Source organism: Paramisgurnus dabryanus, chromosome 17 (assembly GCF_030506205.2).
Source record: "Paramisgurnus dabryanus chromosome 17, PD_genome_1.1, whole genome shotgun sequence".
NCBI lineage: Eukaryota > Metazoa > Chordata > Actinopteri > Cypriniformes > Cobitidae > Paramisgurnus > Paramisgurnus dabryanus.
This window is the reverse complement of record NC_133353.1, coordinates 26,437,098-26,462,632: the sequence shown is the minus strand read 5'-3', so window position 1 is coordinate 26,462,632 and position 25,535 is coordinate 26,437,098.

Sequence of the window (25,535 nt, the reverse complement as noted above, 5' to 3'; positions counted from 1 at the left end):
CCAGCAGAGGACATCGCTGCGTCCACCCTCACCGCTGAAAGGGTTTGGGGGCTTTGAAATCGGACCCAAGAAACGCAACCAAGGTCCAACCCCAAAGTACTCTTACAAATCAAGTTCATATACATTAAGGTTTCTTATGAAAACATTTTAATTATTATTTACATAAAATAAACGTAATACAGCCACACAACAAACTTATTATTATTAACTTATGAAAATATTTTAATCGTTATTTGCATGAGAATTTTTTAACGCAGCCACACAATAAATAAAAACTATCACCACAATGCTCATCACTATGATTCCCCTTATCTCGTGTATTATTATTTTTTGTGTAACAATTTATGATTTGCAAAAATAACTGTTGCATCTGTGTAGATTAGATGCAAAGTGTATGCGCGTTGTGCACGCTATACATTATGGTCAAGCATGCGCCCTTAAAATAGCATAATGAACCACGCGCAACGCGCCACTGACTTTAAACTTTTTTTTTCTGATCAGTGGCGCAATTGTTTTTTGAAACTGCAAAATAGCATCAGGGATGGTTTGCGCCGGAACACGCCTCTTTTTTTGCGCTGAACCGCCCAGGGAGCGCAAGTTCATTCCCTAGTTTGCCGACGTGCATCTGTGGAGGAAAAAACCCGCTGTGCGCCGGTGCAAAATACGAATGATACATGCGTCACTGACAAAGTCAATTGCGCTGGGTGCAAGATAGGGCCCTTGGAGTTTTTTTTAGTAAATGTCCTTGATCTTCCAAGCTTTATGCTGCGTTCATACCAGCTGTGGTAGAGGCGTCAAGAGCGAATGATTTCAATGTTAAGTCAATGTGAAGACGCTCGTCTGGAGGTCTCGTGGCGCGAATAATGCATTTGGCGCAGCGATTCTGCCTCATTTGCGTGTCTAGTTCGCGTTGCCACGGAAACGCAAGAGTTGAAAAATTTGAACTTTGGCTTAAAAACGCGCCGCTTGCTCTAGTAGTGACGTGATTACAGAAAGTGAGCGGAGTCACAGAAGCCCTTCCCATGACCTGAATTTCCGCGTGAATGTCTTCATGACTAGAGTTTCACGCACGGCTTTCACCTGCGAATGAAGTGAGTAAACTCAAAATATTCAAGCAGCAAACTAGGCGCGGTAGACGAGAATTTGAAGTCTCAAACGCGGCTGGTGTGAACTCACAGTTATAATGGTAGAAAACAGAGATCAGGGAACAACTCCTGACTTTAACCCCCAAAAAAGTGCACCCACAGAAGTAACATGGCTCCAATGGGTTAATAAAGGTCTTCTGCAGGTAATCGATGCAATTTTGTAAGACAAAATATCCATATTTCAAACCTTATAAACTATAAAAACTAGCTTCTGGAAACAACGCTATCTTGGACTCATGCGATTCACGAGTCACTACGTACGTACCTATGGCAACCAACGCAAACTAATGCTCAAAAATGTAGTTAATAGCGTGAGTCCAAGATGCACTTTTTTGGGATTTAAAGTCAGAAGTTGTTCCCTGATCCCTATCATTAAAAAGCTTGAAGGACCAAGGACATCTATTAAAATAAAGTCTAAAAGATGATAGACGTGTATTTCGGATTGCTTGAGGGTGAGTAAATCATGAGGTTATTTAGATATTTGGCTGGAGTATCCCTTTAAGCTGCATGCACACCGCTATGGCGATGCAAGTGACAGTGATCATTGGTAACATGAAGTGGCGTGTCCATTGTCTCGACAAATGTAAAAAGGTTCAACTTAATGCAAACAACTTTCCAGAGCGGCTACCAATGAGTGTAAAGCATACTGCTGCTGTGGACGGTTTCTCGTTTGTTTATAAATGTTACTTGGGCAAACAGAATTAGGGTTGCCTTATAACAAGTTTATTGAAAGAGACGGATAACTCATAGCGACAAATTCGCTGGCATTGTGCACACTGGATTACATTACGAACTGACCCAAGCTGTATCTACAAGCCAGAAAATCATAGACTTATATGTAACCACACTAAAAAGTCTAGCACCTCATTTTAACATTGTGGCAGCAGGTTTTGCGCAGGAAAGCAACACTCACATTTACCTCACACAGTCTGTATTTCCAGCTGCCAACTAGTTTTGGCATATTTTTATAAACAAAATGCTTTGTGGAATTTGTATGTCACTATATGTGACCAGTTCATCACAAGTCCAAATTCATTATTAGAGACTTTATTTTTGCGAGTAGATTTAGCAGATGGTGAACATTTATGTTTATGTTAGTGGTGACCCTAAAGCAGCTGTGCACCTTGGATTACAGCCTGCCAGGCACGTGCACAGATAGAGCTCAACCTGTGCAGAACACATGCCCTTTTTGTCCTTACACTCTGAAGTGCCCTTTTTTGGAGATGTTTTATTATTATTTTTTTAATATATAAATTAATGCTATTGTTAAACATTTACGTCTGTTTGTGTGTTTTACAAATATATTTATCAAATAAAATTATTAAAAAACTATATATTTTTGGATCCGCTCAAACTGTCTGTCAAACCTCTTAACTCCGCCCCCTGAGTGCAGCGAGCTGAAGTTCCACAGCAGTCAGAGGCAGCTGAACATCTTGCTACGGTAAATAATCTTGTTGTTTGAGTACAATGCTGTCTTATTACGAAAGAAACACTAGTATGTCTATAATGGCGCATGTTTTATAAATTTGAGCAAAGCCGAATTATCCATAGACGGGATTGGTCGAGCGTGCAATTAGGGGGCACTAAGGGCTCCAAACTGCGACCAAATGGAGTTTTTGAAAAGCGCGAGCAGTTTTTAAACAAGTGTTCACCCATGTGAAGGGCACCCGTGACAACAATACGGAATGCACGTTTGGGTTTTAACCGCTTTTTTTGCATGACGCGTCTCAATCGTTAAACTAAAGTCAACACATCTCACGCGAGAAGACGCGCCCGCGCGTGTAAATGTCTAGCCTACATTAACACCAAAAACATATCAGATTAGAAAGGTCTTAGACATCAGATGCCCAGTTGGGAAAACTGGATAGAGACGAAAAACGTGTAAAGGATACAAGTATGTACATTATATTGCCCTGTCACTCATTATAGTATGTAATCTGGATATAATTTATTGTATATGCATGTATCTTATGCCTTGAATTAGTCAAGGGAGTTGTATGATTATTTGATTCATAACTTTTTATTCTGAAATCAACGGCATAGAGTTGAGTCTATTTAGTATTTAGTATATTTTTCAGTAATGCAGTTATTTGCACCTTCAAAAGACCAAGGTTCCTGGTCCTCAGCACAGTTTTTGCCAGGTAGGCAGATACATGTTGAATAATGGTATGGCTATAGTATAATATAATCTCCTATTTTGATCTTTAATCTCTTATTTCCCCCTCTTCTCAATCACATACATAAACATGTTAACCAAATAATAAAAATTAGCTTATAAAACCAAACAGAATACCTTTTTTTACTTCAAACATATTTAACTTTATGTATATAAGCAGAGGGAAAAAAATAAAATTATTATATTCTACAATTAAACAAGAGCGAGTACACAAGAGCACTTCACAAACACATGACTACAAATAGGCCTAATACAGACAAACACCCAGGATGTAAATTGTTAAAGCCAATTTACAAGGGCAGATATCCTTTGCACTGTATAATGCCAAGCTATCATAAAATGTCATTTTTCATTCATTAATAGTGATTTTTTTCAATCATTAATAGCGAATAAATATAAAACTATTAAGATGATTATTAAATGATATTTATTTGGAGGGGATGCCCTTTTTCAGTTTCAGCACATGCCCCTCAAAAGGTCTGTGCACGGCCCTGCAGCCTGCCCATTACTCAGCTGTGCCCTTGGATTAGGATTGGACATTACTCACTACTAGAATTTACATGACAGTGAAACTCACAGGCGGCTTAAGCTCCACCACTGTTTACACTTGGACAGAAAGTCGGATTCCCTCCATCTGACAGATGGTCTCACTGCCACAAAATGTGCGTTTAGACTCGGCTCAGGGGATGAGGTCTAATGAGGCAGCGGTGGGCAAACAGCCCTCATATGCAAAGGTGAGAGCCCAGCATGAGAATCTCACCAGAACCCTGAGAAGATCAAATCAGAAGATGACAACTTAATAGAGTTACGTAAACAGATGCACAAAATGAATAAATTAAAGCAATAGTTCATAGAAATGAAACTTATATGGTTTTGAAAAAAAAACCTACACTGTAAAAATAGTTGGTTTAACTTAAAGTTAGCTGGTTGTCTTAAAATGTTTAATTAATTAAACTTAAAAATATTAGTTGACGCAACAAATTTTAAAAAATGTACACATTTTTACACACTAATATTTTTATTTTTAGGATTAATATTTTTAAAGGAATATTCCATTTTCTTAAAAGAAAAATCCAGATAATTTACTCACCACCATGTCATCCAAAATGTTGATGTCTTTCTTTGTTCAGTCGAGAAGAAATTATGTTTTTTGAGGAAAACATTGCAGGATTGTTCTCATTTTAATGGACTTTAATAGACACCAACAATTAACACTTAACTCAACACGTAACAGTTTTTTTCAACGGAGTTTCAAAGGACTATAAACTATCCCAAACGAGGCATAAGGGTCTTATCTAGCAAAACGATTGTCATTTTTGACAATAAAAATAACAAATATACACTTTTAAAGCACAACTTCTCGTCTGGATCCGGTCCAGCGCGACCTAATGTAAATGCGTGGTGACGTAGGGAGGTCACGTGTTACATATATAAAACACACATTTGCGGACCATTGTAAACAATAAACTGACACAAAGACATTAATATCAGTTGACATACAACAACGTAGGAACGGTCCTCTTTCTCAACACTTGTAAACACTGGGGCGGAGTTTCGCGTTCGTCCTCTGTGACCTCTTGACATCATGACGTATTGCGTGGGGTCACGTTGGCGCATCACGACCGGATCTAAACAAGAAGTTGTGCTTTAAAAGTGTATATTTGTTATTTTTATTGTCAAAAATGACAATCGTTTTGCTAGATAAGACCCTTATACCTCGTTTGGGATTGTTTATAGTCCTTTGAAACTCTGTTAAAAAAAACTGTTAAGTGTTGAGTTAAGTATTCAATGTTGGTGTCTATTAAAGTCCATTAAAATGAGAAAAATCCTGCAATGTTTTTCTCAAAAAACATAATTTCTTCTCGACTGAACAAAGAAAGACATCAACATTTTGGATGACATGGTGGTGAGTAAATTATCTGGATTTTTCTTTTAAGAAAATGTAATATTCCTTTAAATTCTAAGTTGAATTAACTCAAAATTCTCAAGCAGCCAGCTAACTTTCCTTTTTTAGCTGAACCAACTTTTTTTTACAGTGAATGAGCACACAAAAATATTTTTTGCTTGAACTATTTTGTGATTTGTGCCCCATTGTGATTTAAAGTGTGTATGATTGGTGTTTTTTATGGTTGAAAGTGCAAGACATGGGCAGAAGCGGATTTAGCATTGTAAAGTAAACCGAATGGAAAGGAGCAGCTGCTAGTTCAAATATGCCTTTCGATCAGCCTACAAGTGCCTAGTAAGAAACACATGGACACCTACACACAAACACATACGCAAAGGGGAGGGAAAATGTGTCCTGACCCGGCCTGACCCCAGATACAAAGTCTGAAAGGCCCTGAAGGCACAGAATTAATTGCAGCCCACAAACCCTTATTCTTTACATGTCAAGAGGAAACCTTACACTGGTAAAAGAACCTGAGTCGAGGGCTAGTGATTTCATTTTAACATATAAATAAACATGACACCAGACTTTAAAATGTGCAACATAAACATTTGAAGGCATTGTTTACCTTTATACTTCTGTATCACACTACATTTACTGAATGTAGAAAATTACCCAGTTGTTGTGTACACATTTCTTATCATGCGCAGGAATCTAAGCAAAAACATCTCCATTCTTCCTGTTTTACCTCAGTGAAATGCGAATGAAATTGCACACTTGTGTGCTGAAGACACTAAAGAAAATAGAAAAGATCTAATCTGAGAAATATCGGTTTTGCTTTCCAGATACTAAATCACATTGTGTTCCACTAGATAGTGAGGTAAAGGATTTAAGCCAGGCTAGAAACACTTTGCAAAGTCTCTGCAAGTGTTCTCGTTCGCCAGAGCAAATTATGTCGAAGCAGGAGAATTATTTAGCAAACTGCAATCAATAGTGGTTAAGATGCTGAGAGGCCATCTCTGAGCGAGAGGACAGGTAGACATCAATAGCAGTGTAATGGTCTGCGCAGCATGGGATATATACAAATGTCATGACTGTGGACTATGACATCACAGGATCAATACACCATTGCACAGAATCCTAGAGATACAATCTGTTTGACTGCTGGTGGCAATAAACTGAAGATTAACCTTTTAATCCGAACAGAGTCCTCAAGAACATTAAAGGGCATGTTGTGCTTTGCGCTAATTAACAGGAAAGTTGTCACATTTTTTTTGACATTCGATATACCAACCTGAAAACCTGCTTAAATGAACTTTCACAAGGTCATTCAGTATGTTGCAAAACCCAGTGAGCTGTGCAAAATGAAAATATTTTAACGTTGATATGATATGATATCTCATTTTATCCCATTTCCAAGGTGACATCATGTATTATACAGTAAGCGAAGAATGCGATGCACTTTGTTTGGAAATCAAAATATATCAATAAAAAAAGTTTAGTGTGATTAAAAATGACAACTATTTTACCCAACATAGAGGTGCGCTATACAGTAGGTTTTCATGCTTATGGGTAGACCAGGTGTTAGGTCATACTAAAACGTAGACATTCAATAGTAGGCTGCTATTCCCCTACTTACAGTATGAGATTATTGCAAAGTACTATTAGCATAGCAACATGACAACATGTTATATCTCTTTAGGAATTATTTGTGACTCCAGTGAAAAGCACTGTTTGTGCAGCAATTAGTCCTCCAAATTAGTCCTGATGTTGTGATGCCTTAGGGTGTGTTGACACATCAAATATGTACAAAAAACGTTGTCAAAATAAACACATCACAAACACAACAACTATAAACACTGTATTATGCATGCCAGGCCAATAGTTGTGACTGAACATATATCGTGATGTCACAGAAAACAAGGTGGATAACGGTATTGTAAAATGTGCATTATCAAGCTGCCAAAAATGCTGTTGGATGGTTCTCACGAAATTAGACTTATGAGGTGTCATGAAACATTTTGATAAAAAAAGTAAATGCTATCAAAATAAGAAACATATTTCAAATGGCATCATACAAACCAATTTTTTTTTTCCACATTTAGGGGGAAATTTTCATTACCGCAACGTGTTCATTACTGGATTTGGGGTCTTTGACATGGAAATATTAAGAATTAAAAATCTAAAAAAAAAATAACGCTTCAGTGCATGTTATACTATAAACATTTACAGTAAAGAAACATGTGGTATTTGTTGATCATTGGTAAATGTAGAGACAATAAGGAATATAAATGTGTCGAAGACCAATTTTCTCATCCTCCGCAACAATTTTCAATCAATTGTTTAAGCCCTCAAGGAACTAACATTAAAAAAAAAAATTGTTGGAAGGGACATAATTGACTGTGACACTCAAGATGGCTACCATGTATGCAGTTCTTATTTTTTTCTCTCCAGATAAAAGTTAAAATTTTGTTTGTCATAGTACCTAGACACTTTTTTAGTTCTCATTGCCGAAACATGAGTTTGTAAATGCATATATTTATTGTAATATTATATTGCGGTAATGATAATTGTTATATGATAATCTAAAAAAAATTATATAATTCTATAGGAAATATTTTTTAAATCCTCTAAAATTAATGGTTATAGTAAGTTCAGACCTTAATCTTATATGGCTTTAAGAGCTTATTAAAAATTCTGATGCTGGACACCATCTAAATCTATATTTCGTGAGAATCACCCTGTTGCTGTGTAAATAAAAGCCAAAACACCCTATGTTGGAAGTCGGCAGTGATGTTGGGACAGATTTAATGCTTCATTGTAAACAAATAAAAAAAGAACAAATGTTTAATGCATTAAAAATAAAAGATCCAGAAAAAGGCATGAAAAAGTTATAGGAAAGAGGGGGAAATTATAAAGCCCAAAGGAAAAAAGTTCAGAGAGGCACTGACCACAGTGATCGATTATTTAGGAATGTCCGGCTCTGGCTTTTGTGAACTGCAGAACAAGAGCCCTTTTCTCCCTCAGCAGTCATTCACATTTAAACTGATCTCTCTCTCTCTCTGAAAGACTGTGACCTGTAGGAGTACACTTTGGCCTTATCCACTTCTCTCAGTCAGAAGCAGTCCCTGTACACACATACACACAAACTCGCTGCTAACAGCCTAGTCTATATCCACATAAACATGCAAATCAGCGTAACAAGAGGTATAGAAAAAGAGAGAGAGAATCTGATGTTTCCATCACCATGATTTTATGCACATTTTAAAGTATCGCATCCAAAACGAGCAATGGAAACGCCAAATTTTGATTAAAAAAATCCCCTAATTTGCAGAAACGTTTTTAAGCTCGCTTGAGGTGATTTTTTATTTATCCGAAAAAGAGTAAATGCGAATAATGGGAGATGGAAACGCAATTGCCGAATTAATTTTGACGTAGCGAACATTAAACCCACGTGACTGACCCACTAGCTATCTTTACACGTCGTTGCAGTGTCCTTGCTGCTAGTGCCTGCTTCAAAAAGGCTGCATTCATTCTTCTGTGCACAACATTCAGTTTGGCAATTACAAGCTACACTGCTAATAAATTAATAACTTGCCCCATTGTGACTACTGTACATGCAGTCCTGTCTCCATTTTCCAGACGTCCCTTGTTTTGTTTACTTTTGGTTACTAGGTTACCAGTACCACCATCATTCGCACAAACAACTTGATGGACCTGATTCGCATTTCTTTGTTTTTCTTTTTTTGTGAATTTTAAAACCCAGCTAGAGAAAGAGAGAGAGGGAGAGAGAGAGAGAATCTTAAAGGTGTGATAGTTATTTATTCTTTGCATTCCCTGCTGAAGAAAACAGCATTTAACCAGCATGGGAATTATGCTGGTCTATGCTGGTTTAGCTGGTGGTCACAGCATACCAGCACCAAAACACAACATATGCTGGTATGACCAGCATGGGATGCTGGTGCTAATGCTGGTGCTGGTTTGATGCTGGTTTAGCTGGTGTTCACTAGCAAACCAGCACCAAAACACAACATATGCTGGTGTTGCTGGTATGCTGGTTTTTTCAGCAGGGTTGCTTGTAGTGTTGCTTGAATGCAATTCCCCGCATAGCTAAGGATGATGTCCCTACCACTTAGCATATTTTGTTTAGTCAATACAGCTGAAGCCCTGCATAGTTTATTCTTCTTGGAAACACACGTGGTCTCCTAAATCCCATCCATTCGCTTTACACACACCTTTAATTTAGCAGTAAATCTGTGTTGAATTGAACAAAATCCTTGAAGCACAAAGTAAGTTCAGTGTTATTTTTTAAGGTTATAATAAACTGACTTTACCTGCAGGCACAGAGACTGCAGTTAACATTGCCAAGGGCAGTAAACTTTGAAGCTTCACAGAGGAAGCATACTAAAATGAAAAAGGTTTTCTCAACCTCATGAACAATTGTTATGCATAACATTTTAAGTATATTTAAATGTGTAAAAATATATTTTCTATTAGTATTGTTGCACTAATGCTGTATTTGTTATGCACTTTATAGCAACTCAATACTCAGACTTTTGTGAAGTAGTTATACATGTGGTGTTTTAGCCTACTTTTGGCATTAGAGATTTGGGGATGACACTTGACCTGCTTGGAGGGGGTTCACATTTTGCGTCTAAAATCGTGCTGAAAATGCGGTGCATCGCTTTCCAATGCGCTTTGGCGGTTGCGCTTGGGTAGCGTGAGCCGTGTCTAAGCAACATTGAGCCGCACTCGCCATATATTCAATAATGTGTCTCCATGCATTGTTTTTTCAATTTTAACTTTTACCTCACATAACACCAAACTTCACAATTAACCTCACATCCTACCAACCTCCGTTTCACGTTCAACCTCACCTCTTAAAAAAACGTAACATTCCACCTTACATCTGATCATATCAAACTTTATTTCACCTTCAACCTCACATCACATCCAATATGTTTCCAAACTTTATTTTACATTTCACCTCACATCCTTTGAAACTTCACTTTCCATTCAGCCTCACATCTCACCAAATTTCACATTCAGCCTCATGTCTCACCAAACCTCATTTCACATTCAACCTCACATTTTAACAACCTCACTTCTTACCAGACTGCACTTTTTTGACCTCACCTTTCATCTTTCCGAACTTTACTTCACATTCAACCTGATGTTACACCAAACTTCAGATCTCTCCACACTTTATTTCACATTCATCTTTACACCAAACATTGTTTCACATTCAGTGTATTTTTATTTTCTGTTTTCCCTTACTGCCAATTTCCACTAAGCTTCAAGAACAATGAATTTAAACCATATTTATTACAACTCAAAATGTGTATCAAAACTGTGTCACTCGTTTCTTTTAGTCAACGGCTTTACTGTATCACTGCCACATATAGCGTAAGAGTCTTGAGGGTGGTGTAATCATAACAGAGATGTGTTATTAGCTCAAAATAGAGTCGGTTAAGTTCTACTGTGAATAGTGAATTAAGTCTTAATAGATAATGCAATGAAGCAGAAATAAATTAAGTGCTAAGTAAACATGAAAAAGTATTTCTGAGAAGTACCACAGCAGGTCTAAAGGGTGTGTGCAGTTCTGGGATGCATGGGCTGTTTATTATAGTCGGGAAGGATGAGAGTGCCCTGCCCCTCACACACACACACCCTTACGTACGCACACAAATTCATGCATGCACGCACATACACATACCAGCTGCTTCTCTGCAGCCCGCAACAGCTGCTGCACGCCACCGCACAGCAAGACAGATACAGGCTTAGACAGGGCAAGAGTGAAAAAAAGCAAAAGAAAGAGAGAAGGCTGGGTATTGTATAGCTTGGAGATTTCACGAGAAGCAGATCCATGAGTTCATCTCAAGTTAAAGGGATAGTTCACCCAAAAATGAAAATAATGTCATTCATGACTTACCCAGTAACACAGTTTAAGATGTTTTTTATTTATTCAGTAGCACTTGTGGACCTTTCATTGAAAATCTATGTACAATATACTGTCCATGTCGAGAAAGGTAATAAAAACTTCATCAAAGTAGTCCATGTGACATCAGTGGGTCAGTTAGAATGTGTTGAAGCATCGAAAATACATTTTGGTCCAAAAATAACAAAAATTACGACTTTATTCAGCATTGTCTCGTCTGTTGTGAAGTGCGAGACTAAAGTCACATGACTGCAGTGACGCGGCTGACATGTTATGTGGTGCGCCCCAGCTGTTTTTTTGTTTTGCTTTTTTTGTGCCCGGGCTTCTTTACAGTCTGATTGAGACGCACGCTGTAAGTTTGAAAAAAAAAAAAACTTTGCAAACATATCTGAGGATAACATGTTATTTGCGTCACTGCAGTCACGTGACTTTAGTCTCACGCATGCGCCTCACAACAGACGCGGAAGAGAAGACAATGCTGAATAAAGTCATAATTTTTGTTATTTTTGGACCAAAATGTATTTTTGATGCTTCAACACATTCTAACTGACCCACCGATGGCTACTTTGATGATGTTTTTATTACCTTTCTGGACAGTATACCATACGTATATTTTCAATGAAGGGTCAACAAGCTCTCGGACTAAATATAAAACATCATAAATTGTGTTCTGAAGATGAACAGAGGTCTTACTAGTTTGGAACGACATGAGGGTGAGTCATAATGACAATATTTTCATTTTTGGGTGAACTATCCCTTTAAAATGCTTTGTGTGGCGCTTATGGGGTCCATAATTTACTGTATTGGGTCCAATACACCCCTCTACCTTCTGTCAAAGGACTCAGTGTCAATTATAACCAAAACACAGAATCGATGTATTTTACAGGCAGGTTCACATATATTGTTGTATACATTTTTATGGGCCTGTAACAGGCCATTAGTGAGGTAAAGCACTCATGGGTTCAGGGGAGGAACAAATAAGAACTAGATATGCAATTCCCAAGGAATTACCAGTGCATGAAAATGCAAAAAGTTGATTGCCAGAAATGTAAAAGAAATTTAGTCTAGTAGTTTACCTGGCTGTTGACATGTTTTAGTGTGAAGCTAGCATGATTTAAAAAAGTTATCATGATGAAATATGATGCTAGCATGATTAGCATGATTCAGCATGACGTTAGCATGATGCTAGCATGATTAGCATGAAGCTAGCATGAAGCTAGCATGACTAGCATGAAGCTAGCATGATGCTAGCATGACTAGCATGAAGCTACCATGATGCTAGCATGATTAGCATGAAGCTAGCATGATTAGCATGAAGCTAGCATGATGCTAGCATGATGCTAGCATGATTAACATGAAGCTAACATGATGTTAGCATGATTAGCATGAAGCTAGCATGATGCTAGCATGATTAGCATGAAGCTAACACGATGCTAGCATGATTAGCATGAAACTAGCACGATGCTAGCACGATGCTAGCATGATTAGCATGAAGCTAGCACGATGCTAGCATGATTAGCATGAAGCTAGCACGATGCTAGCATGATTAGCATGAAGCTAGCACGATGCTAGCATGATTAGCATGAAGCTAGCACGATGCTAGCATGATTAGCATGAAGCTAGCACGATGCTAGCATGATTAGCATGAAGCTAGCACGATGCTAGCATGATTAGCATGAAGCTAGCACGATGTTATCATGATTAGCATGAAGCTAGCACGATGCTAGCATGATTAGCATGAAGCTAGCACGATGCTAGCACGATGCTAGCATGATTAGCATGAAGCTAGCACGATGCTAACATGATTAGCATGAAGCTAGCACGATGCTAGCATGATTAGCATGAAGCTAGCACGATGCTAGCATGATTAGCATGAAGCTAGCACGATGCTAGCATGATTAGCATGAAAGCTAGCACAATGTTATCATGATAAACACGAAGCTAGCATGATTAGCATGAAGCTAACACGATGCTAGCATGACTAACATGAAGCTAGCACGATGCTAGCATGAAGCTAGCATGATGCTAGCATGATTAGCATGAAGCTAGCACGATGCTAGCATGATTAGCATGAAGCTAGCACGTTGCTAGCATGATTAGCATGAAGCTAGCACGATGCTAGCATGATTAGCATGAAGCTAGCACGATGTTATCATGATAAACACGAAGCTAGCATGATTAGCATGAAGCTAACACGATGTTAGCATGACTAACATGAAGCTAGCATGAAGCTAGCATGACTAGCATGAAGCTAACATGATGCTAGCATGATTAGCATGAAGCTAGCATGATGCTAGCATGATTAGCATGAAGCTAGCATGATTAGCATGAAGCTAGCACGATGCTAGCATGATTAGCATGAAGCTAGCACGTTGCTAGCATGATTAGCATGAAGCTAGCACGATGGTAGCATGATTAGCATGAAGCTAGCACAATGTTATCATGATAAACACGAAGCTAGCATGATTAGCATGAAGCTAACACGATGCTAGCATGACTAACATGAAGCTAGCATGAAGCTAGCATGACTAGCATGAAGCTAGCATGATGCTAGCATGATTAGCATGAAGCTAGCATGATGCTAGCATGATTAGCATGAAGCTAGCATGATGCTAGCATGATTAGCATGAAGCTAGCATGAAGCTAGCATGATTAGCATGACGTTAGCATGATGCTAGCATTATTAGCATGACGTTAGCATGATGCTAGCATGATTAGCATGAAGCTAGCATGACTAGCATGAAGCTAGCACGATGCTAGCATGATTAGCATGAAGCTAGCACGATGCTAGCATGATTAGCATGAAGCTAGCACCATGCTAGCATGATTAGCATGAAGCTAGCACGATGCTAGCATGATTAGCATGAAGCTAGCACGATGCTAGCATGATTAGCATGAAGCTAGCACGATGCTAGCATGATTAGCATGAAGCTAGCACGATGCTAGCATGATTAGCATGAAGCTAGCACGATGCTAGCATGATTAGCATGAAGCTAGCACGATGCTAGCATGATTAGCATGAAGCTAGCACGATGCTAGCATGATTAGCATGAAGCTAGCACGATGTTATCATGATTAGCATGAAGCTAACACGATGTTAGTATGATTAGCATGAAGCTAGCACGATGTTATCATGATTAGCATAAAGCTAACATGATGTTAGTATGATTAGCATGAAGCTAGCATAAATTGCATGAAGCTAGCATGATGCTAGCATGATTACCATGAAGTTAGCATGAATTTAGCATAAAATTAGCATGATCCTAGCATTATTAGCATGATGCTAGCATGATTAAGATGATGCTAGCATGATTAGCATGAAGCTAGCATGATTTAGCATGAAGCTAACAAGATTTAACATGAAGCTAGCATGATTTAACATTAAGTTAGCAAGATTTATTATAAAATTAGCATAAAGCTAGCATGAAACTAGCACGAAGCTAGCATGACTTAGCATGAAGCAAACATGAAGCTAATATGACCCAAAGACCCAACCCCCATGTCTCTATGACACTGCGCTGCAAAGATATCCCATCCGGGACGTTTTTAGTTCCTTATATGGGCATGATTCCTGCTCCATTATAAGTCTATGGGGAAATTTGGGGACCTCTTACACCCCAGGGGTACAGCTTACACCCCATTGTGAGGTATGTTCTTACAGAGCCTGCCAGCCTCTTCAAATGTGGCAAGTCACAAGTTTCTGTGAAATCCTAGGTCTGAGCTACGACTCGTCAAAGTTTGTCGCAATGTTAAGTCAATGGGATTTTTCGGCTGCTTTTTCGCCCCTGGGGCGAAGACCGTACCCCCGATCGCTTATAAAAGTCATAGCACACTATTCCCGAATAGTCCGCACGTTTGAGAGTTTGAATGAAGTTTCTAAGTTAAACGGTTCGAGCCGTATTAATTGCGGAAATTTGGTTGGAAGAATAATAATAATAATAATAATAATAATAATAACTAGATATGCAATTCCCAAGGAATTACCAGTGCATGAAAATGCAAAAAGTTGATTGACAGAAATGTAAAAGAAATTTAGTCTAGTAGTTTACCTGGCTGTTGACATGTTTTAGTGTGAAGCTAGCATGATTTAAAAAAGTTATCATGATGAAATATGATGCTAGCATGATTAGCATGATTCAGCATGACGTTAGCATGATGCTAGCATGATGCTAGCATGATTAGCATGAAGCTAGCATGAAGCTAGCATGACTAGCATGATGCTAGCATGATTAGCATGAAGCTAGCATGAAGCTAGCATGACTAGCATGAAGCTAGCATGACTAGCATGACTAGCATGAAGCTAGCATGATGCTAGCATGACTAGCATGAAGCTAGCATGATGCTAGCATGATTAGCATGAAGCTAGCATGAAGCTAGCATGATGCTAGCATGATTAGCATGAAGCTAGCATGATGTTAGCATGATTAGCATGAAGCTAACATGATGTTAGCATGATTAGCATGAAGCTAGCATGATGTTAGCATGATTAGCATGAAGCTAGCATGATGTTAACATGATTAGCATGATGCTAGCATGAAGCTAGCACGATGTTAGCATGATTAGCATGAAGCTAGCACGATGTTAGCATGATTAGCATGAAGATAGCACGATGCTAGCATGATTAGCATGAAGCTAGCACGATGCTAGCATGATTAGCATGAAGCTAGCACGATGCTAGCATGATTAGCATGAAGCTAGCACGATGTTATCATGATAAACACGAAGCTAGCATGATTAGCATGAAGCTAACATGATGCTAGCATGATTAGCATGAAGCTAGCATGAAGCTAACATGACTAGCATGAAGCTAGCATGATGCTAGCATGATTAGCATGAAGTTAGCATGATGCTAGCATGATTAGCATGAAGCTAGCATGATTAGCATGAAGCTAGCATGATGCTAGCATGATTAGCATGAAGCTAGCATGATGCTAGCATGATTAGCATGAAGCTAGCATGATGTTAGCATGATTAGCATGAAGCTAGCATGATGCTAACATGATTAGCATGATGCTAGCATGATTAGCATGATGCTAGCATGAAGCTAGCACGATGCTAGCATGATTAGCATGAAGCTAGCACGATGCTAGCATGATTAGCATGAAGCTAGCACGATGCTAGCATGATTAGCATGAAGCTAGCACGATGCTAGCATGATTAGCATGAAGCTAGCACGATGCTAGCATGATTAGCATGAACCTAGCACGATGTTAGCATGATTAGCATGAAGCTAGCACGATGCTAGCATGATTAGCATGAAGCTAGCACGATGCTAGTATGATTAGCATGAAGCTAGCATAATTTGCATGAAGCTAGCATGATGCTAGCATGATTACCATGAAGTTAGCATGAATTTAGCATGAAATTAGCATGATCCTAGCATTATTAGCATGATGCTAACATGATTAAGATGATGCTAGCATGATTAGCATGAAGCTAGCATGATTTAGCATGAAGCTAACAAGATTTAACATGAAGCTAACATGATTTAACATTAAGTTAGCAAGATTTATTATAAAATTTGCATAAAGCTAGCATGAAACTAGCACGAAGCTAGCATGACTTAGCATGAAGCTAGCATGAAGCTAATATGACCCAAAGACCCAACCCCCATGTCTCTATGATGTCCGGATCCAGAGATATAAGGCTTTGTTTATTATGTTGCTAGGCTGCTCATATTTGGTTGCTAGGGGCGTGGCTTAATACCTCAATAAGGATGGTTAGAGACTGATTGGATGCCTGAGTAAAATGAGCCCACCCCCATGTCTCTGTGACACTGTGCTGCAAAGATATCCATCTGGGCATTTTATAATGGCAGTCTATGGGAGATGTTGCTAGGGTGCCCAAAATGGTTGCTAGGGGCGTGGCTTGATAGCTCAATAAGGATCCTAAGGGACTGATTGGATGCCTGAGTAAAATGAGCCCACCCCCATGTCTCTATGACACTGCGCTGCAAAGATATCCCATCCGGGACGTTTTTAGTTCCTTATATGGGCATGATTCCTGCCCCATTATAAGTCTATGGGGAAATTTGGGGACCTCTTACACCCCAGGGGTACAGCTTACACCCCACTGTGAGGTATGTTCTTACAGAGCCTGCCAGCCTCTTCAAATGTGGCAAGTCACAAGTTTCTGTGAAATTCTAGGTCTGAGCTACGACTCGTCAAAGTTTGTCCCAATGTTAAGTCTATGGGATTTTTCGGCTGCTTTTTCGCCCCTGGGGCGAAGACCGTACCCCCGATCGCTTATAAAAGTCATAGCACACTATTCCCGAATAGTCCGCACGTTTGAGAGTTTGAATGAAGTTTCTAAGTTAACCGGTTCGAGCCGTATTAATTGCGGAAATTTGGTTGGAAGAATAATAATAATAATAATAATAATAATAATAATAAAAAGCCCAGTAAGAACAGTACAGCGCATTTTCAATGCACTGTAATAAAAAGCCCAGTAAGAACAGTACAGCGCATTTTCAATGCACTGTAATAATTAGTTAATTAGTAAAGAGCAGCCTCTGGGCCTTTCTGAGCAGTGCTGTAGACCTCCTCTCCTTTAAAGCAGCCGCTCTGAAACATGAACTGTCACGTTCTCAAGGATTTTCACACAGACATTTTAATGCTCATAGGCACAAAAAGTCACTCACCACACCCTCCCGCTAAAGGATTTGCATGGACCCACATGCGCATTCAGGCGACCAGGGCCAGGCGTGTGTACAGGGACATGTTTTTGCTGCAGTGCTCCCCAGGCCATTGGGGTTGACTGTGAGTGTGGAAAGAATGGATCTATGGGAAAGTGAAAGTGTGACATGTTCGTCAAGCATACTCAAAATCCCTAGATTTTACTCATCCCAATGAGTCGTGAAAACACACACACACACACACACACACACACACACACACACACACACACACACACACATTCATTGCAGTGATGAGCTATTACTGCAGCACCCAGGGATCCTCAAACCAGTGACCTTAGGGTTACAAGTCCGATTCTCTAACCGCTACAACTGCATTCAATGCTACACTGTACCTGTATTGAAATGCGTGCATGTACAAAGGTCTCGAGCTTGAAGAACAACAGATTGATAAACAAACCACCAAACTAATATAACATTAGCACACTACAATGCACACTTGCCATCAAGCTATATAACTAATTCTTTATTTATGTTGTTAATACAGAACCAGGGACGTGCACAGGGGGGTTGCTCAGGTTGCCCGGGCAACTGCCCATATGCCCTTCTCGACTCAAGTTGCCCTTCCGAGGTGGAATTTTTTTTTTACTTTTACTTCGTTTACACTATGCAGCGTTCCTTCGTTACTGTATTTTAATTAATTACGAAATTTGTATTTTATTTTTAAATTGCTATCTTGTGTTTCTGGCGCATTCGCGAATTAATGACTCGTTTGAGTCGATTCCTTACAAAGTTTTGCAAATAAACGAGTCTTTTGAATCGATTCTTTACAAAGCGAATGGGCCAAACGTTTAAATTGGTTCGCGAATCAGTTTGAATGAATTGTTCAGATCGCTGCAAAAACGGAATCGTCCGAAGCTGTTTTACTCGTAACCTATGTAGAAACACGCAGAATATAACTATTTTTGGGTGACGTGGAAATGAATTTACCAATCTTTTAACTAAAAGCAAAACTTCACACATGTACCCACGCGACCTGTTCGTCGTCAGACACAGTTAAACGCGTGCAACCTCCAGAAGCATTGTAGCACAGATTGAAGAAAATCCATCGATGATTGACATCTGATTCGCTGTATACTGTACTGTATATGATGTAAGTGATTCTCACAAAACACACGTGACATGACAACGTAAGAAAACATGAGTTTTGTCTAAAATCATTTTTATGTAAGTGTAAACTGTCAATGTCCTCAGACCATCTTAGGAGATTTATAACTTTATAGGCTACATATGCAAAACTGTTGTCAGTTTACTTGTCTGATATTTCAGCTATAAGCTACATCAACATTGAGACTAGAGTTAATTTGTTAATTTGAAATGCTTGTCTATTCTGTGTTTGTATTCTTTTTTCTGTACTGTTTGTGTATGTTGCAGTTTTACACATACTGTAGAAGTGCCCTTCATAAGTATTCCTCTGTTTGTTGTGGAGTCAAGAAATGTCTAAACATTAAAAGATGAACATGAGACAAAAGTACAGAATCTGTCACATTATTTTTTTTTTAATGGTCACTTAGCTGTGTCCTGATTGTTTACACATGAAAAGCATAAAATGTGTAGGATCAGTTTGATTCACGTATGTGCATTTGTGTACAACATACATAAGTCAGCATTTAATGCTGTTGTTCTTTGTTGTTAAAGCATGTATGTGTTGAAACATAAACAAAGGTTAATAAAATGTGACATTCTAAACTTCTGACATACTGATATTTATCTTACCAATTTCTGGTCTCCACAGCAAACAGAAAAATCTTGTCTTTACAGTTCTGATACTTATGGAGGGCACTGTATTGTGTGTGTGTGTGTGTGTGTATGTGTGTGTGTGTGTGTGTGTGTGTGTGTGTGTGTGTGTGTGTGTGTACCTGGTAATTATCACGTTGTGGGGACCAATTGTCCCCATAAAGATAGGAATACCAGTGTTTTTGTGACCTTGTGGGGACATTTTGATGTCCCCATGAGGAAACAAGCTTATAAATCAAACAGAATGATGTTTCTTGAAAATGTCAAGTAGCAGAACATTTTCTGTGATGGTTGGGGTTAGGGAATGGGGCAGGTAAGGGGAATAGAATATACAGTTTGTACGGTATAAAATGCATTACGTCTATGGAATGTCCCCACAAAACATGGAAACCAGAATGTGTGTGTGTGTGTGTGTGTTTGCGCGTGTATATCTAGATTTATTTTTTCACGAGTAACTAGTAACTCGCTACTTGAGTGTATTATTTTCATTGCATACTTTTTACTTCTACTTGAGTAATTATTTATTTAGTTACTTGTACTTTTACTTGAGTAAAGTTTTTGGCTACTCTTTCCACCTCTGTTAAAATCTTCATAAATCCAGGCTGAGTTTGCCTCCTTTAAGCCTAAATAATCAGACAGATAGCAGCTAGCTATCATAGCTTGCAGACAAGCAGCCTAGGCTACAATTTTTTTGGTAGGCATTAGGCAAACATGTTTGCTGATTTTAATAAAGACCCTGTTATTCTCAATCCTTCATATAGGCCGTGTTTAAAAAAATATTTAGAGGGGGGGGTGCCCTTTATTTAGGTCAGAGCAACTGCCCCTAAAAATTCCTGTGCACGTCCCTGTACAGAACGCATTGATTTGTTCTTGTCCACTGCTGAGCACCACCAATATATGCAGTGGAAGGATATATTTTTCTGTTTTCTACTTGAATTTAGCTTAAACTGCATTTTTATATTGAATTCTGCCTATTCTACAAGTCTGTATAGCCTATTCAGCCTGTCCTTATGTTGGGTCTACCGTCTCGGAGATCAGACAACCTCAGTCTGCAGACGGAAAGATGAGGCTATAGGCAGCTCGGAGGCAAAAGTGCTTACATCATCAGTTATGGCGTGGCCTGCCTGTAGAGGGCAGTGTTAATGTTATGCACAGTGATGAAAGTGATAGAGAGAGAAAGCAAGAGCGAGAGGATAAAATAGAGAAGTTGCCGGCTGCTCCCACGCCACTAGGATTTCTGGAATTCTTGGCAGCCTTGCGCAGCTTCAGTCACTCCTGAAAAATTCTGTCCCCGCAAACCCTAACAATATTTTTCCTCCACCCAGAGGGGCTTAATTCATCATCAAGTCACACATGTTTAAAGGCTGAATGAATCTGTTGCTGAAAATTATGCTTGGACTATATCAAAGTTTTGGGCCAAGGTTCTGTGCTGTCACAGAGTGAGACCTTCTCAAACAATAAAATAGATTTATATCTGCACAAAATGTAGAAATACACACAGAGTTTGGATTTCGTAATAGCTAAATTGTTTCTCAGTACAACCTAATACACATTTACAGAATACAAATTTCATTATGCCGTATATCAATATTTTCTCCTGCTTTAAGAAATGATTATAAAATAACAACAGACATAAACAGTCAAGCGCTAATTTCATGAAAAAAACTAAATGTATACTGCATTTATAAACTGACATCGTCTTGACAATTGATGTTAAGTATATACATAGTGAACACAGCTATGTTAATGACAGAACAAGAATTCAGAGCGCATTACGCATTTACCACATCATGCTTAACATCTTGCCAGAGGCAAAATATGAACTTCTCATGCTGAGGGTGTTTGTACTTATTAAAAAAACTTGGCGCCTTGGCAGAGAAGAGAGAATGCCACCCCCTCACGCCCTGTTTGGACACGCTTCTGTCAGCTGTTGTTTCTTAAACAGAGCTATGGGAGACAGAGCTTGTTTTCTTTATTTATTTGAACTGTCCACAGCTGAGAACGTGAAGCAGGGCGGTCTTTCCCAAATGTTTTTGTGTCATGTACGCACACTACTGTCACATCAGTAAGGCTCAAGGGACTAAGACACTAAACCAGAAATACATTTTGCTTAGCTTGTAGTGGATTTACAGTAAAGCTACAATCGGCAACTTGGCCTGGTTTCACAGACAAGGCTTAGCTAAAGCCAGGACTAGGCCTTAGTTAAATTAAGATGCTTAAGCATATTTTATAAACACACCTTCGATAAAGACCTTACTTGTGTGTATCAATGTTGCAACCCAATGACACTGGCACATTGTAAAGTGCAAGTTATTTTCTGTTGAGACAGCTTCAACATGTGTCTTGGACTAGCCTTAAAGGAAAACACCACCGTTTTTCAATACTTTACTATGTTCTTACCTCAACTTAGACAAATAATACATACCTATCTTTTTTCAATGCGTGCACTTAATCTTTGCACAGCGCATCGTGAATGTGTTGCATTTAGCCTAGCCCCATTCATTCCTTAGGATCCAAACAGGGATGAATTTAGAAGCCACCAAACACTTTCATGTTTTCCCTATTTAAAGACTGTTACATGAGTAGTTACATGAGTAAGGATGGTGGCACAAAATAAAACGTGGCAATTTTTAAGCGGATAAAAATTAGAACTATATAGTCAGGTGTGATGATGTTACTGCGGGCCAAGGTCGAAGTGCTGCAAACTAAGTGTTCTTTCGCCATACAATGTTCTCATTTTTATCTGCTTAAAAAATCGCCACGTTTTATTTTGTGCCACCATACTTACTCGTGTAACTACTCATGTAACAGTCTAAGGGGAAAACATGAAAGTGTTTGGTAGCTTTCAAATTAATCTCTGTTTGGATCCTAAGAAATGAATGGGGCTAGGCTAAATGCTAACACATTTACGACGCGCTGTATAAAGATGAAATGCATGCTTTGAAAAAAGATAGGTATGTATTAATTTGTCTAAGTTGAGGTAAGAACATAGTAAAATATTGAAAAACGGTGGTGTTTTCCTTTAAGCCTTGTCTGTGAAACCGTTGGTACATGTACTGAAAAACATTTCCTATAGGAAATCCGAACCGACAACTCATTGTAATTATTATTATAATCTTACTGTCGCTTATCGTTTTTATGTACTTGATCAATGTTTATTTTTAACCAAAATAGTTATCAAGTGTAAAGGGTGTAATATCTGAACCACTGGCAGAGTTAAACCCAATTTCTAAAAAATAATGTTTTTGTAATACTTCTGAACTTGAATTTTTTTGTGAGAAAGACATCAAATTTATTTATAAATCAAATCCAGATAAGACATTTGACAAAGAGTCATTAGCAGTTTAAAATGGGTGGATTTAGAAAAGCTCAAGTATGAAGCGCAACGGGTAACAAAACAGGTACAAAAAAGCTAAAAAATTGAAATCTTTCCAAGTACCCCTAGAACCTGCTTAAGTGCCCCCTTGGGTAGATATCCACAACTGCAGCTGATGAGAACTTTTAAACTGAACGCAAGGGCTTAGGGGAGTACAAAAGTGGAAAACTCAAACTGTGTGTCTGTATGTGTGTGATGGAAAGACGCATAAGCAGAGAGCATGAAAGATAGAGAGAAAAAGATCAAGTGTGCAAAGGAAGATAGGGCAAACTTCTTTAATCAGTCGCTTCCGACCGCAGGAAGCACCTGCAATCCATCTCATATGGTTGGGCTGGGACTGCTACAGGCTTTAGAGAGACAGCCTTGTTTCTCAGAGAACTCTTAATGAATTGATTCATTGAATGATTGTAGCAGGCTGTATTTGTCACAGGTGTTCTAGATGTAATGTGCAAGTAACGCCAGTGGCAATGTTAGACTTAGACACAACTTTAACATTGCCACTCGGCAAGTATTTCACGCTCTGAGAGACGTCTGGGGAGAAAAGGTGAAGGTTTGTTGTATTGCAGTATATTCAGTCTGTTCGAAAGCAACAATACAATGTATTCTAGGTGATTTAAGGGAAAAAATTAGGTGGTCTAATCTGGGTATGTCTGAAACCATAAAAGGAGAGCCAGCAGGTCTACTCCAAACCTCATAAAGTACACAGAGGATTAACAAATGCAACATCCGTCAAAGATAAGCTTGGACAGTGATGTGTTCTGCAACAGTTACCACAACTTTCAAGCCTTTTGATGCAGGACTTTATTTACCTTCCATCTAAAAGATAGGAGAAACATCTCGTCAAATTCTCTTTGACAGAATATTTACATATCTCCTTTCCTAGACTAAAACAAGGGCCTCCTATTTGTCAGGAGATGAAAGGAACAACAGACACAGAATAATTCTTGACACACGAACCTTTGACAGCCATCAGTATCTATAATCCCAAAACTGAATATCAGACATTGATAAAGAAGATCTTATGAACTCCGAAGAGAGACGGCCTATAAGTCAGGCATACAGGGCCTGAAGCAAAAGTGAGGGCTGAACTCAACATCTTCAACGAACCTTTTAACCGTTTCCTGGTTGATTTCTTACAATTTGTCCTTATAAGCCGTTTGAAGCCTCACCAACACAAGCAGAGGAGATCAACAAGAGCGAAACTAACCATACAGTCTCCCGTAGAGGCTGGAATGGTAAGATCACGTTGGTCGGCCCTCGGTGCACCACAGCTCTGCTTCGGCGTGTGTTTTTATCATTGAGGTCATTAAAATCCCATCATCCACCATAATAACATATCTGTTTTCTTAGACATGGGTGACCCATCTATCTTCTAAATTTACCATGGACGCTGAATTCAGGAACGTTTAGATGAGTCGCAAATCTTTTTCGTCTTAGGCCGTTGAGGAAAAGTTAAATCCAAAACGTAGATTTAGTAAAAGAATGCTTTTTAATAGCTATCTGGAAACTGTATGGGCTCACTTCATCAATAACGGCTGGATTAACAATTAGTTGCTCTAAAACCGATTCTGTTGCAAGGGTTAATGAATGCCCAAAGTGGAGGAGGAATGCAAAAACCTTTCCCAGCTGCAGACCCAGAGGTCACAGGTCGTGCAACATGTGACTGGATCCTCAGTGGGTGTTCTGATAGGTAGAGGGATGTGATAAAGTGGCACATTTCTTGTAGTGAAAATGAGCTCTTCCAGAGGTGTGCCATTACAGGAAGAAGGGTATACTCAACCGAGCCAGACAAGGTCTTGACTTTGAGATGTTAAAGCTTGTTGAGACACAGTCGTAATTTAGCCAGATCATAGAAATAGGATCCTACATATCTAGTTCAAAGCTCTCGATGTTAAAGGAATAGTCTACTCATTTTCAATATTAAAATATGTTATTACCTTAACTAAGAAGATACATCCCTCTATCATCTTAGTGCGTGCACGTAAGCGCTGGGGCGCGCTACGACACTTCGATAGCATTTAGCTTAGCCCCATTCATTCAATGGTACCACTCAGAGATAAAGTTAGAAGTGACCAAACACATCAACGTTTTTCCTATTTAAGACGAGTAGTTATACGAGCAAGTTTGGTGGTACAAAATAAAACGTAGCGCTTTTCTAAGCGGATTTAAAAGAGGAACTATATTGTATGGCGGAACAGCACTTTTGGGAGTACTTCAACTCGCCTGAAAAATCCGCTCCCCTTCTCCCTCTCATAATGGGAGAGGGAGGGTGTTACTGCGCCGAGCGAAGTACTCCCAAAAGTGCTATTACGCCATACAATATAGTTCCTCTTTTAAATCCGCTTAGAAAAGCGCTACGTTTTATTTTGTACCACCAAACTTGCTCGTATAACTACTCATCTTAAATAGGAAAAACGTTGATGTGTTTGGTCACTTCTAACTTTATCTCTGAGTGGTACCATTGAATGAATGGGGCTAAGCTAAATGCTATCGAAGTGTCGTAGCGCGCCCCAGCGCTTACGTGCACGCACTAAGATGATAGAGGGATGTATCAACTCTTCTTAGTTAAGGTAATAACATAGTT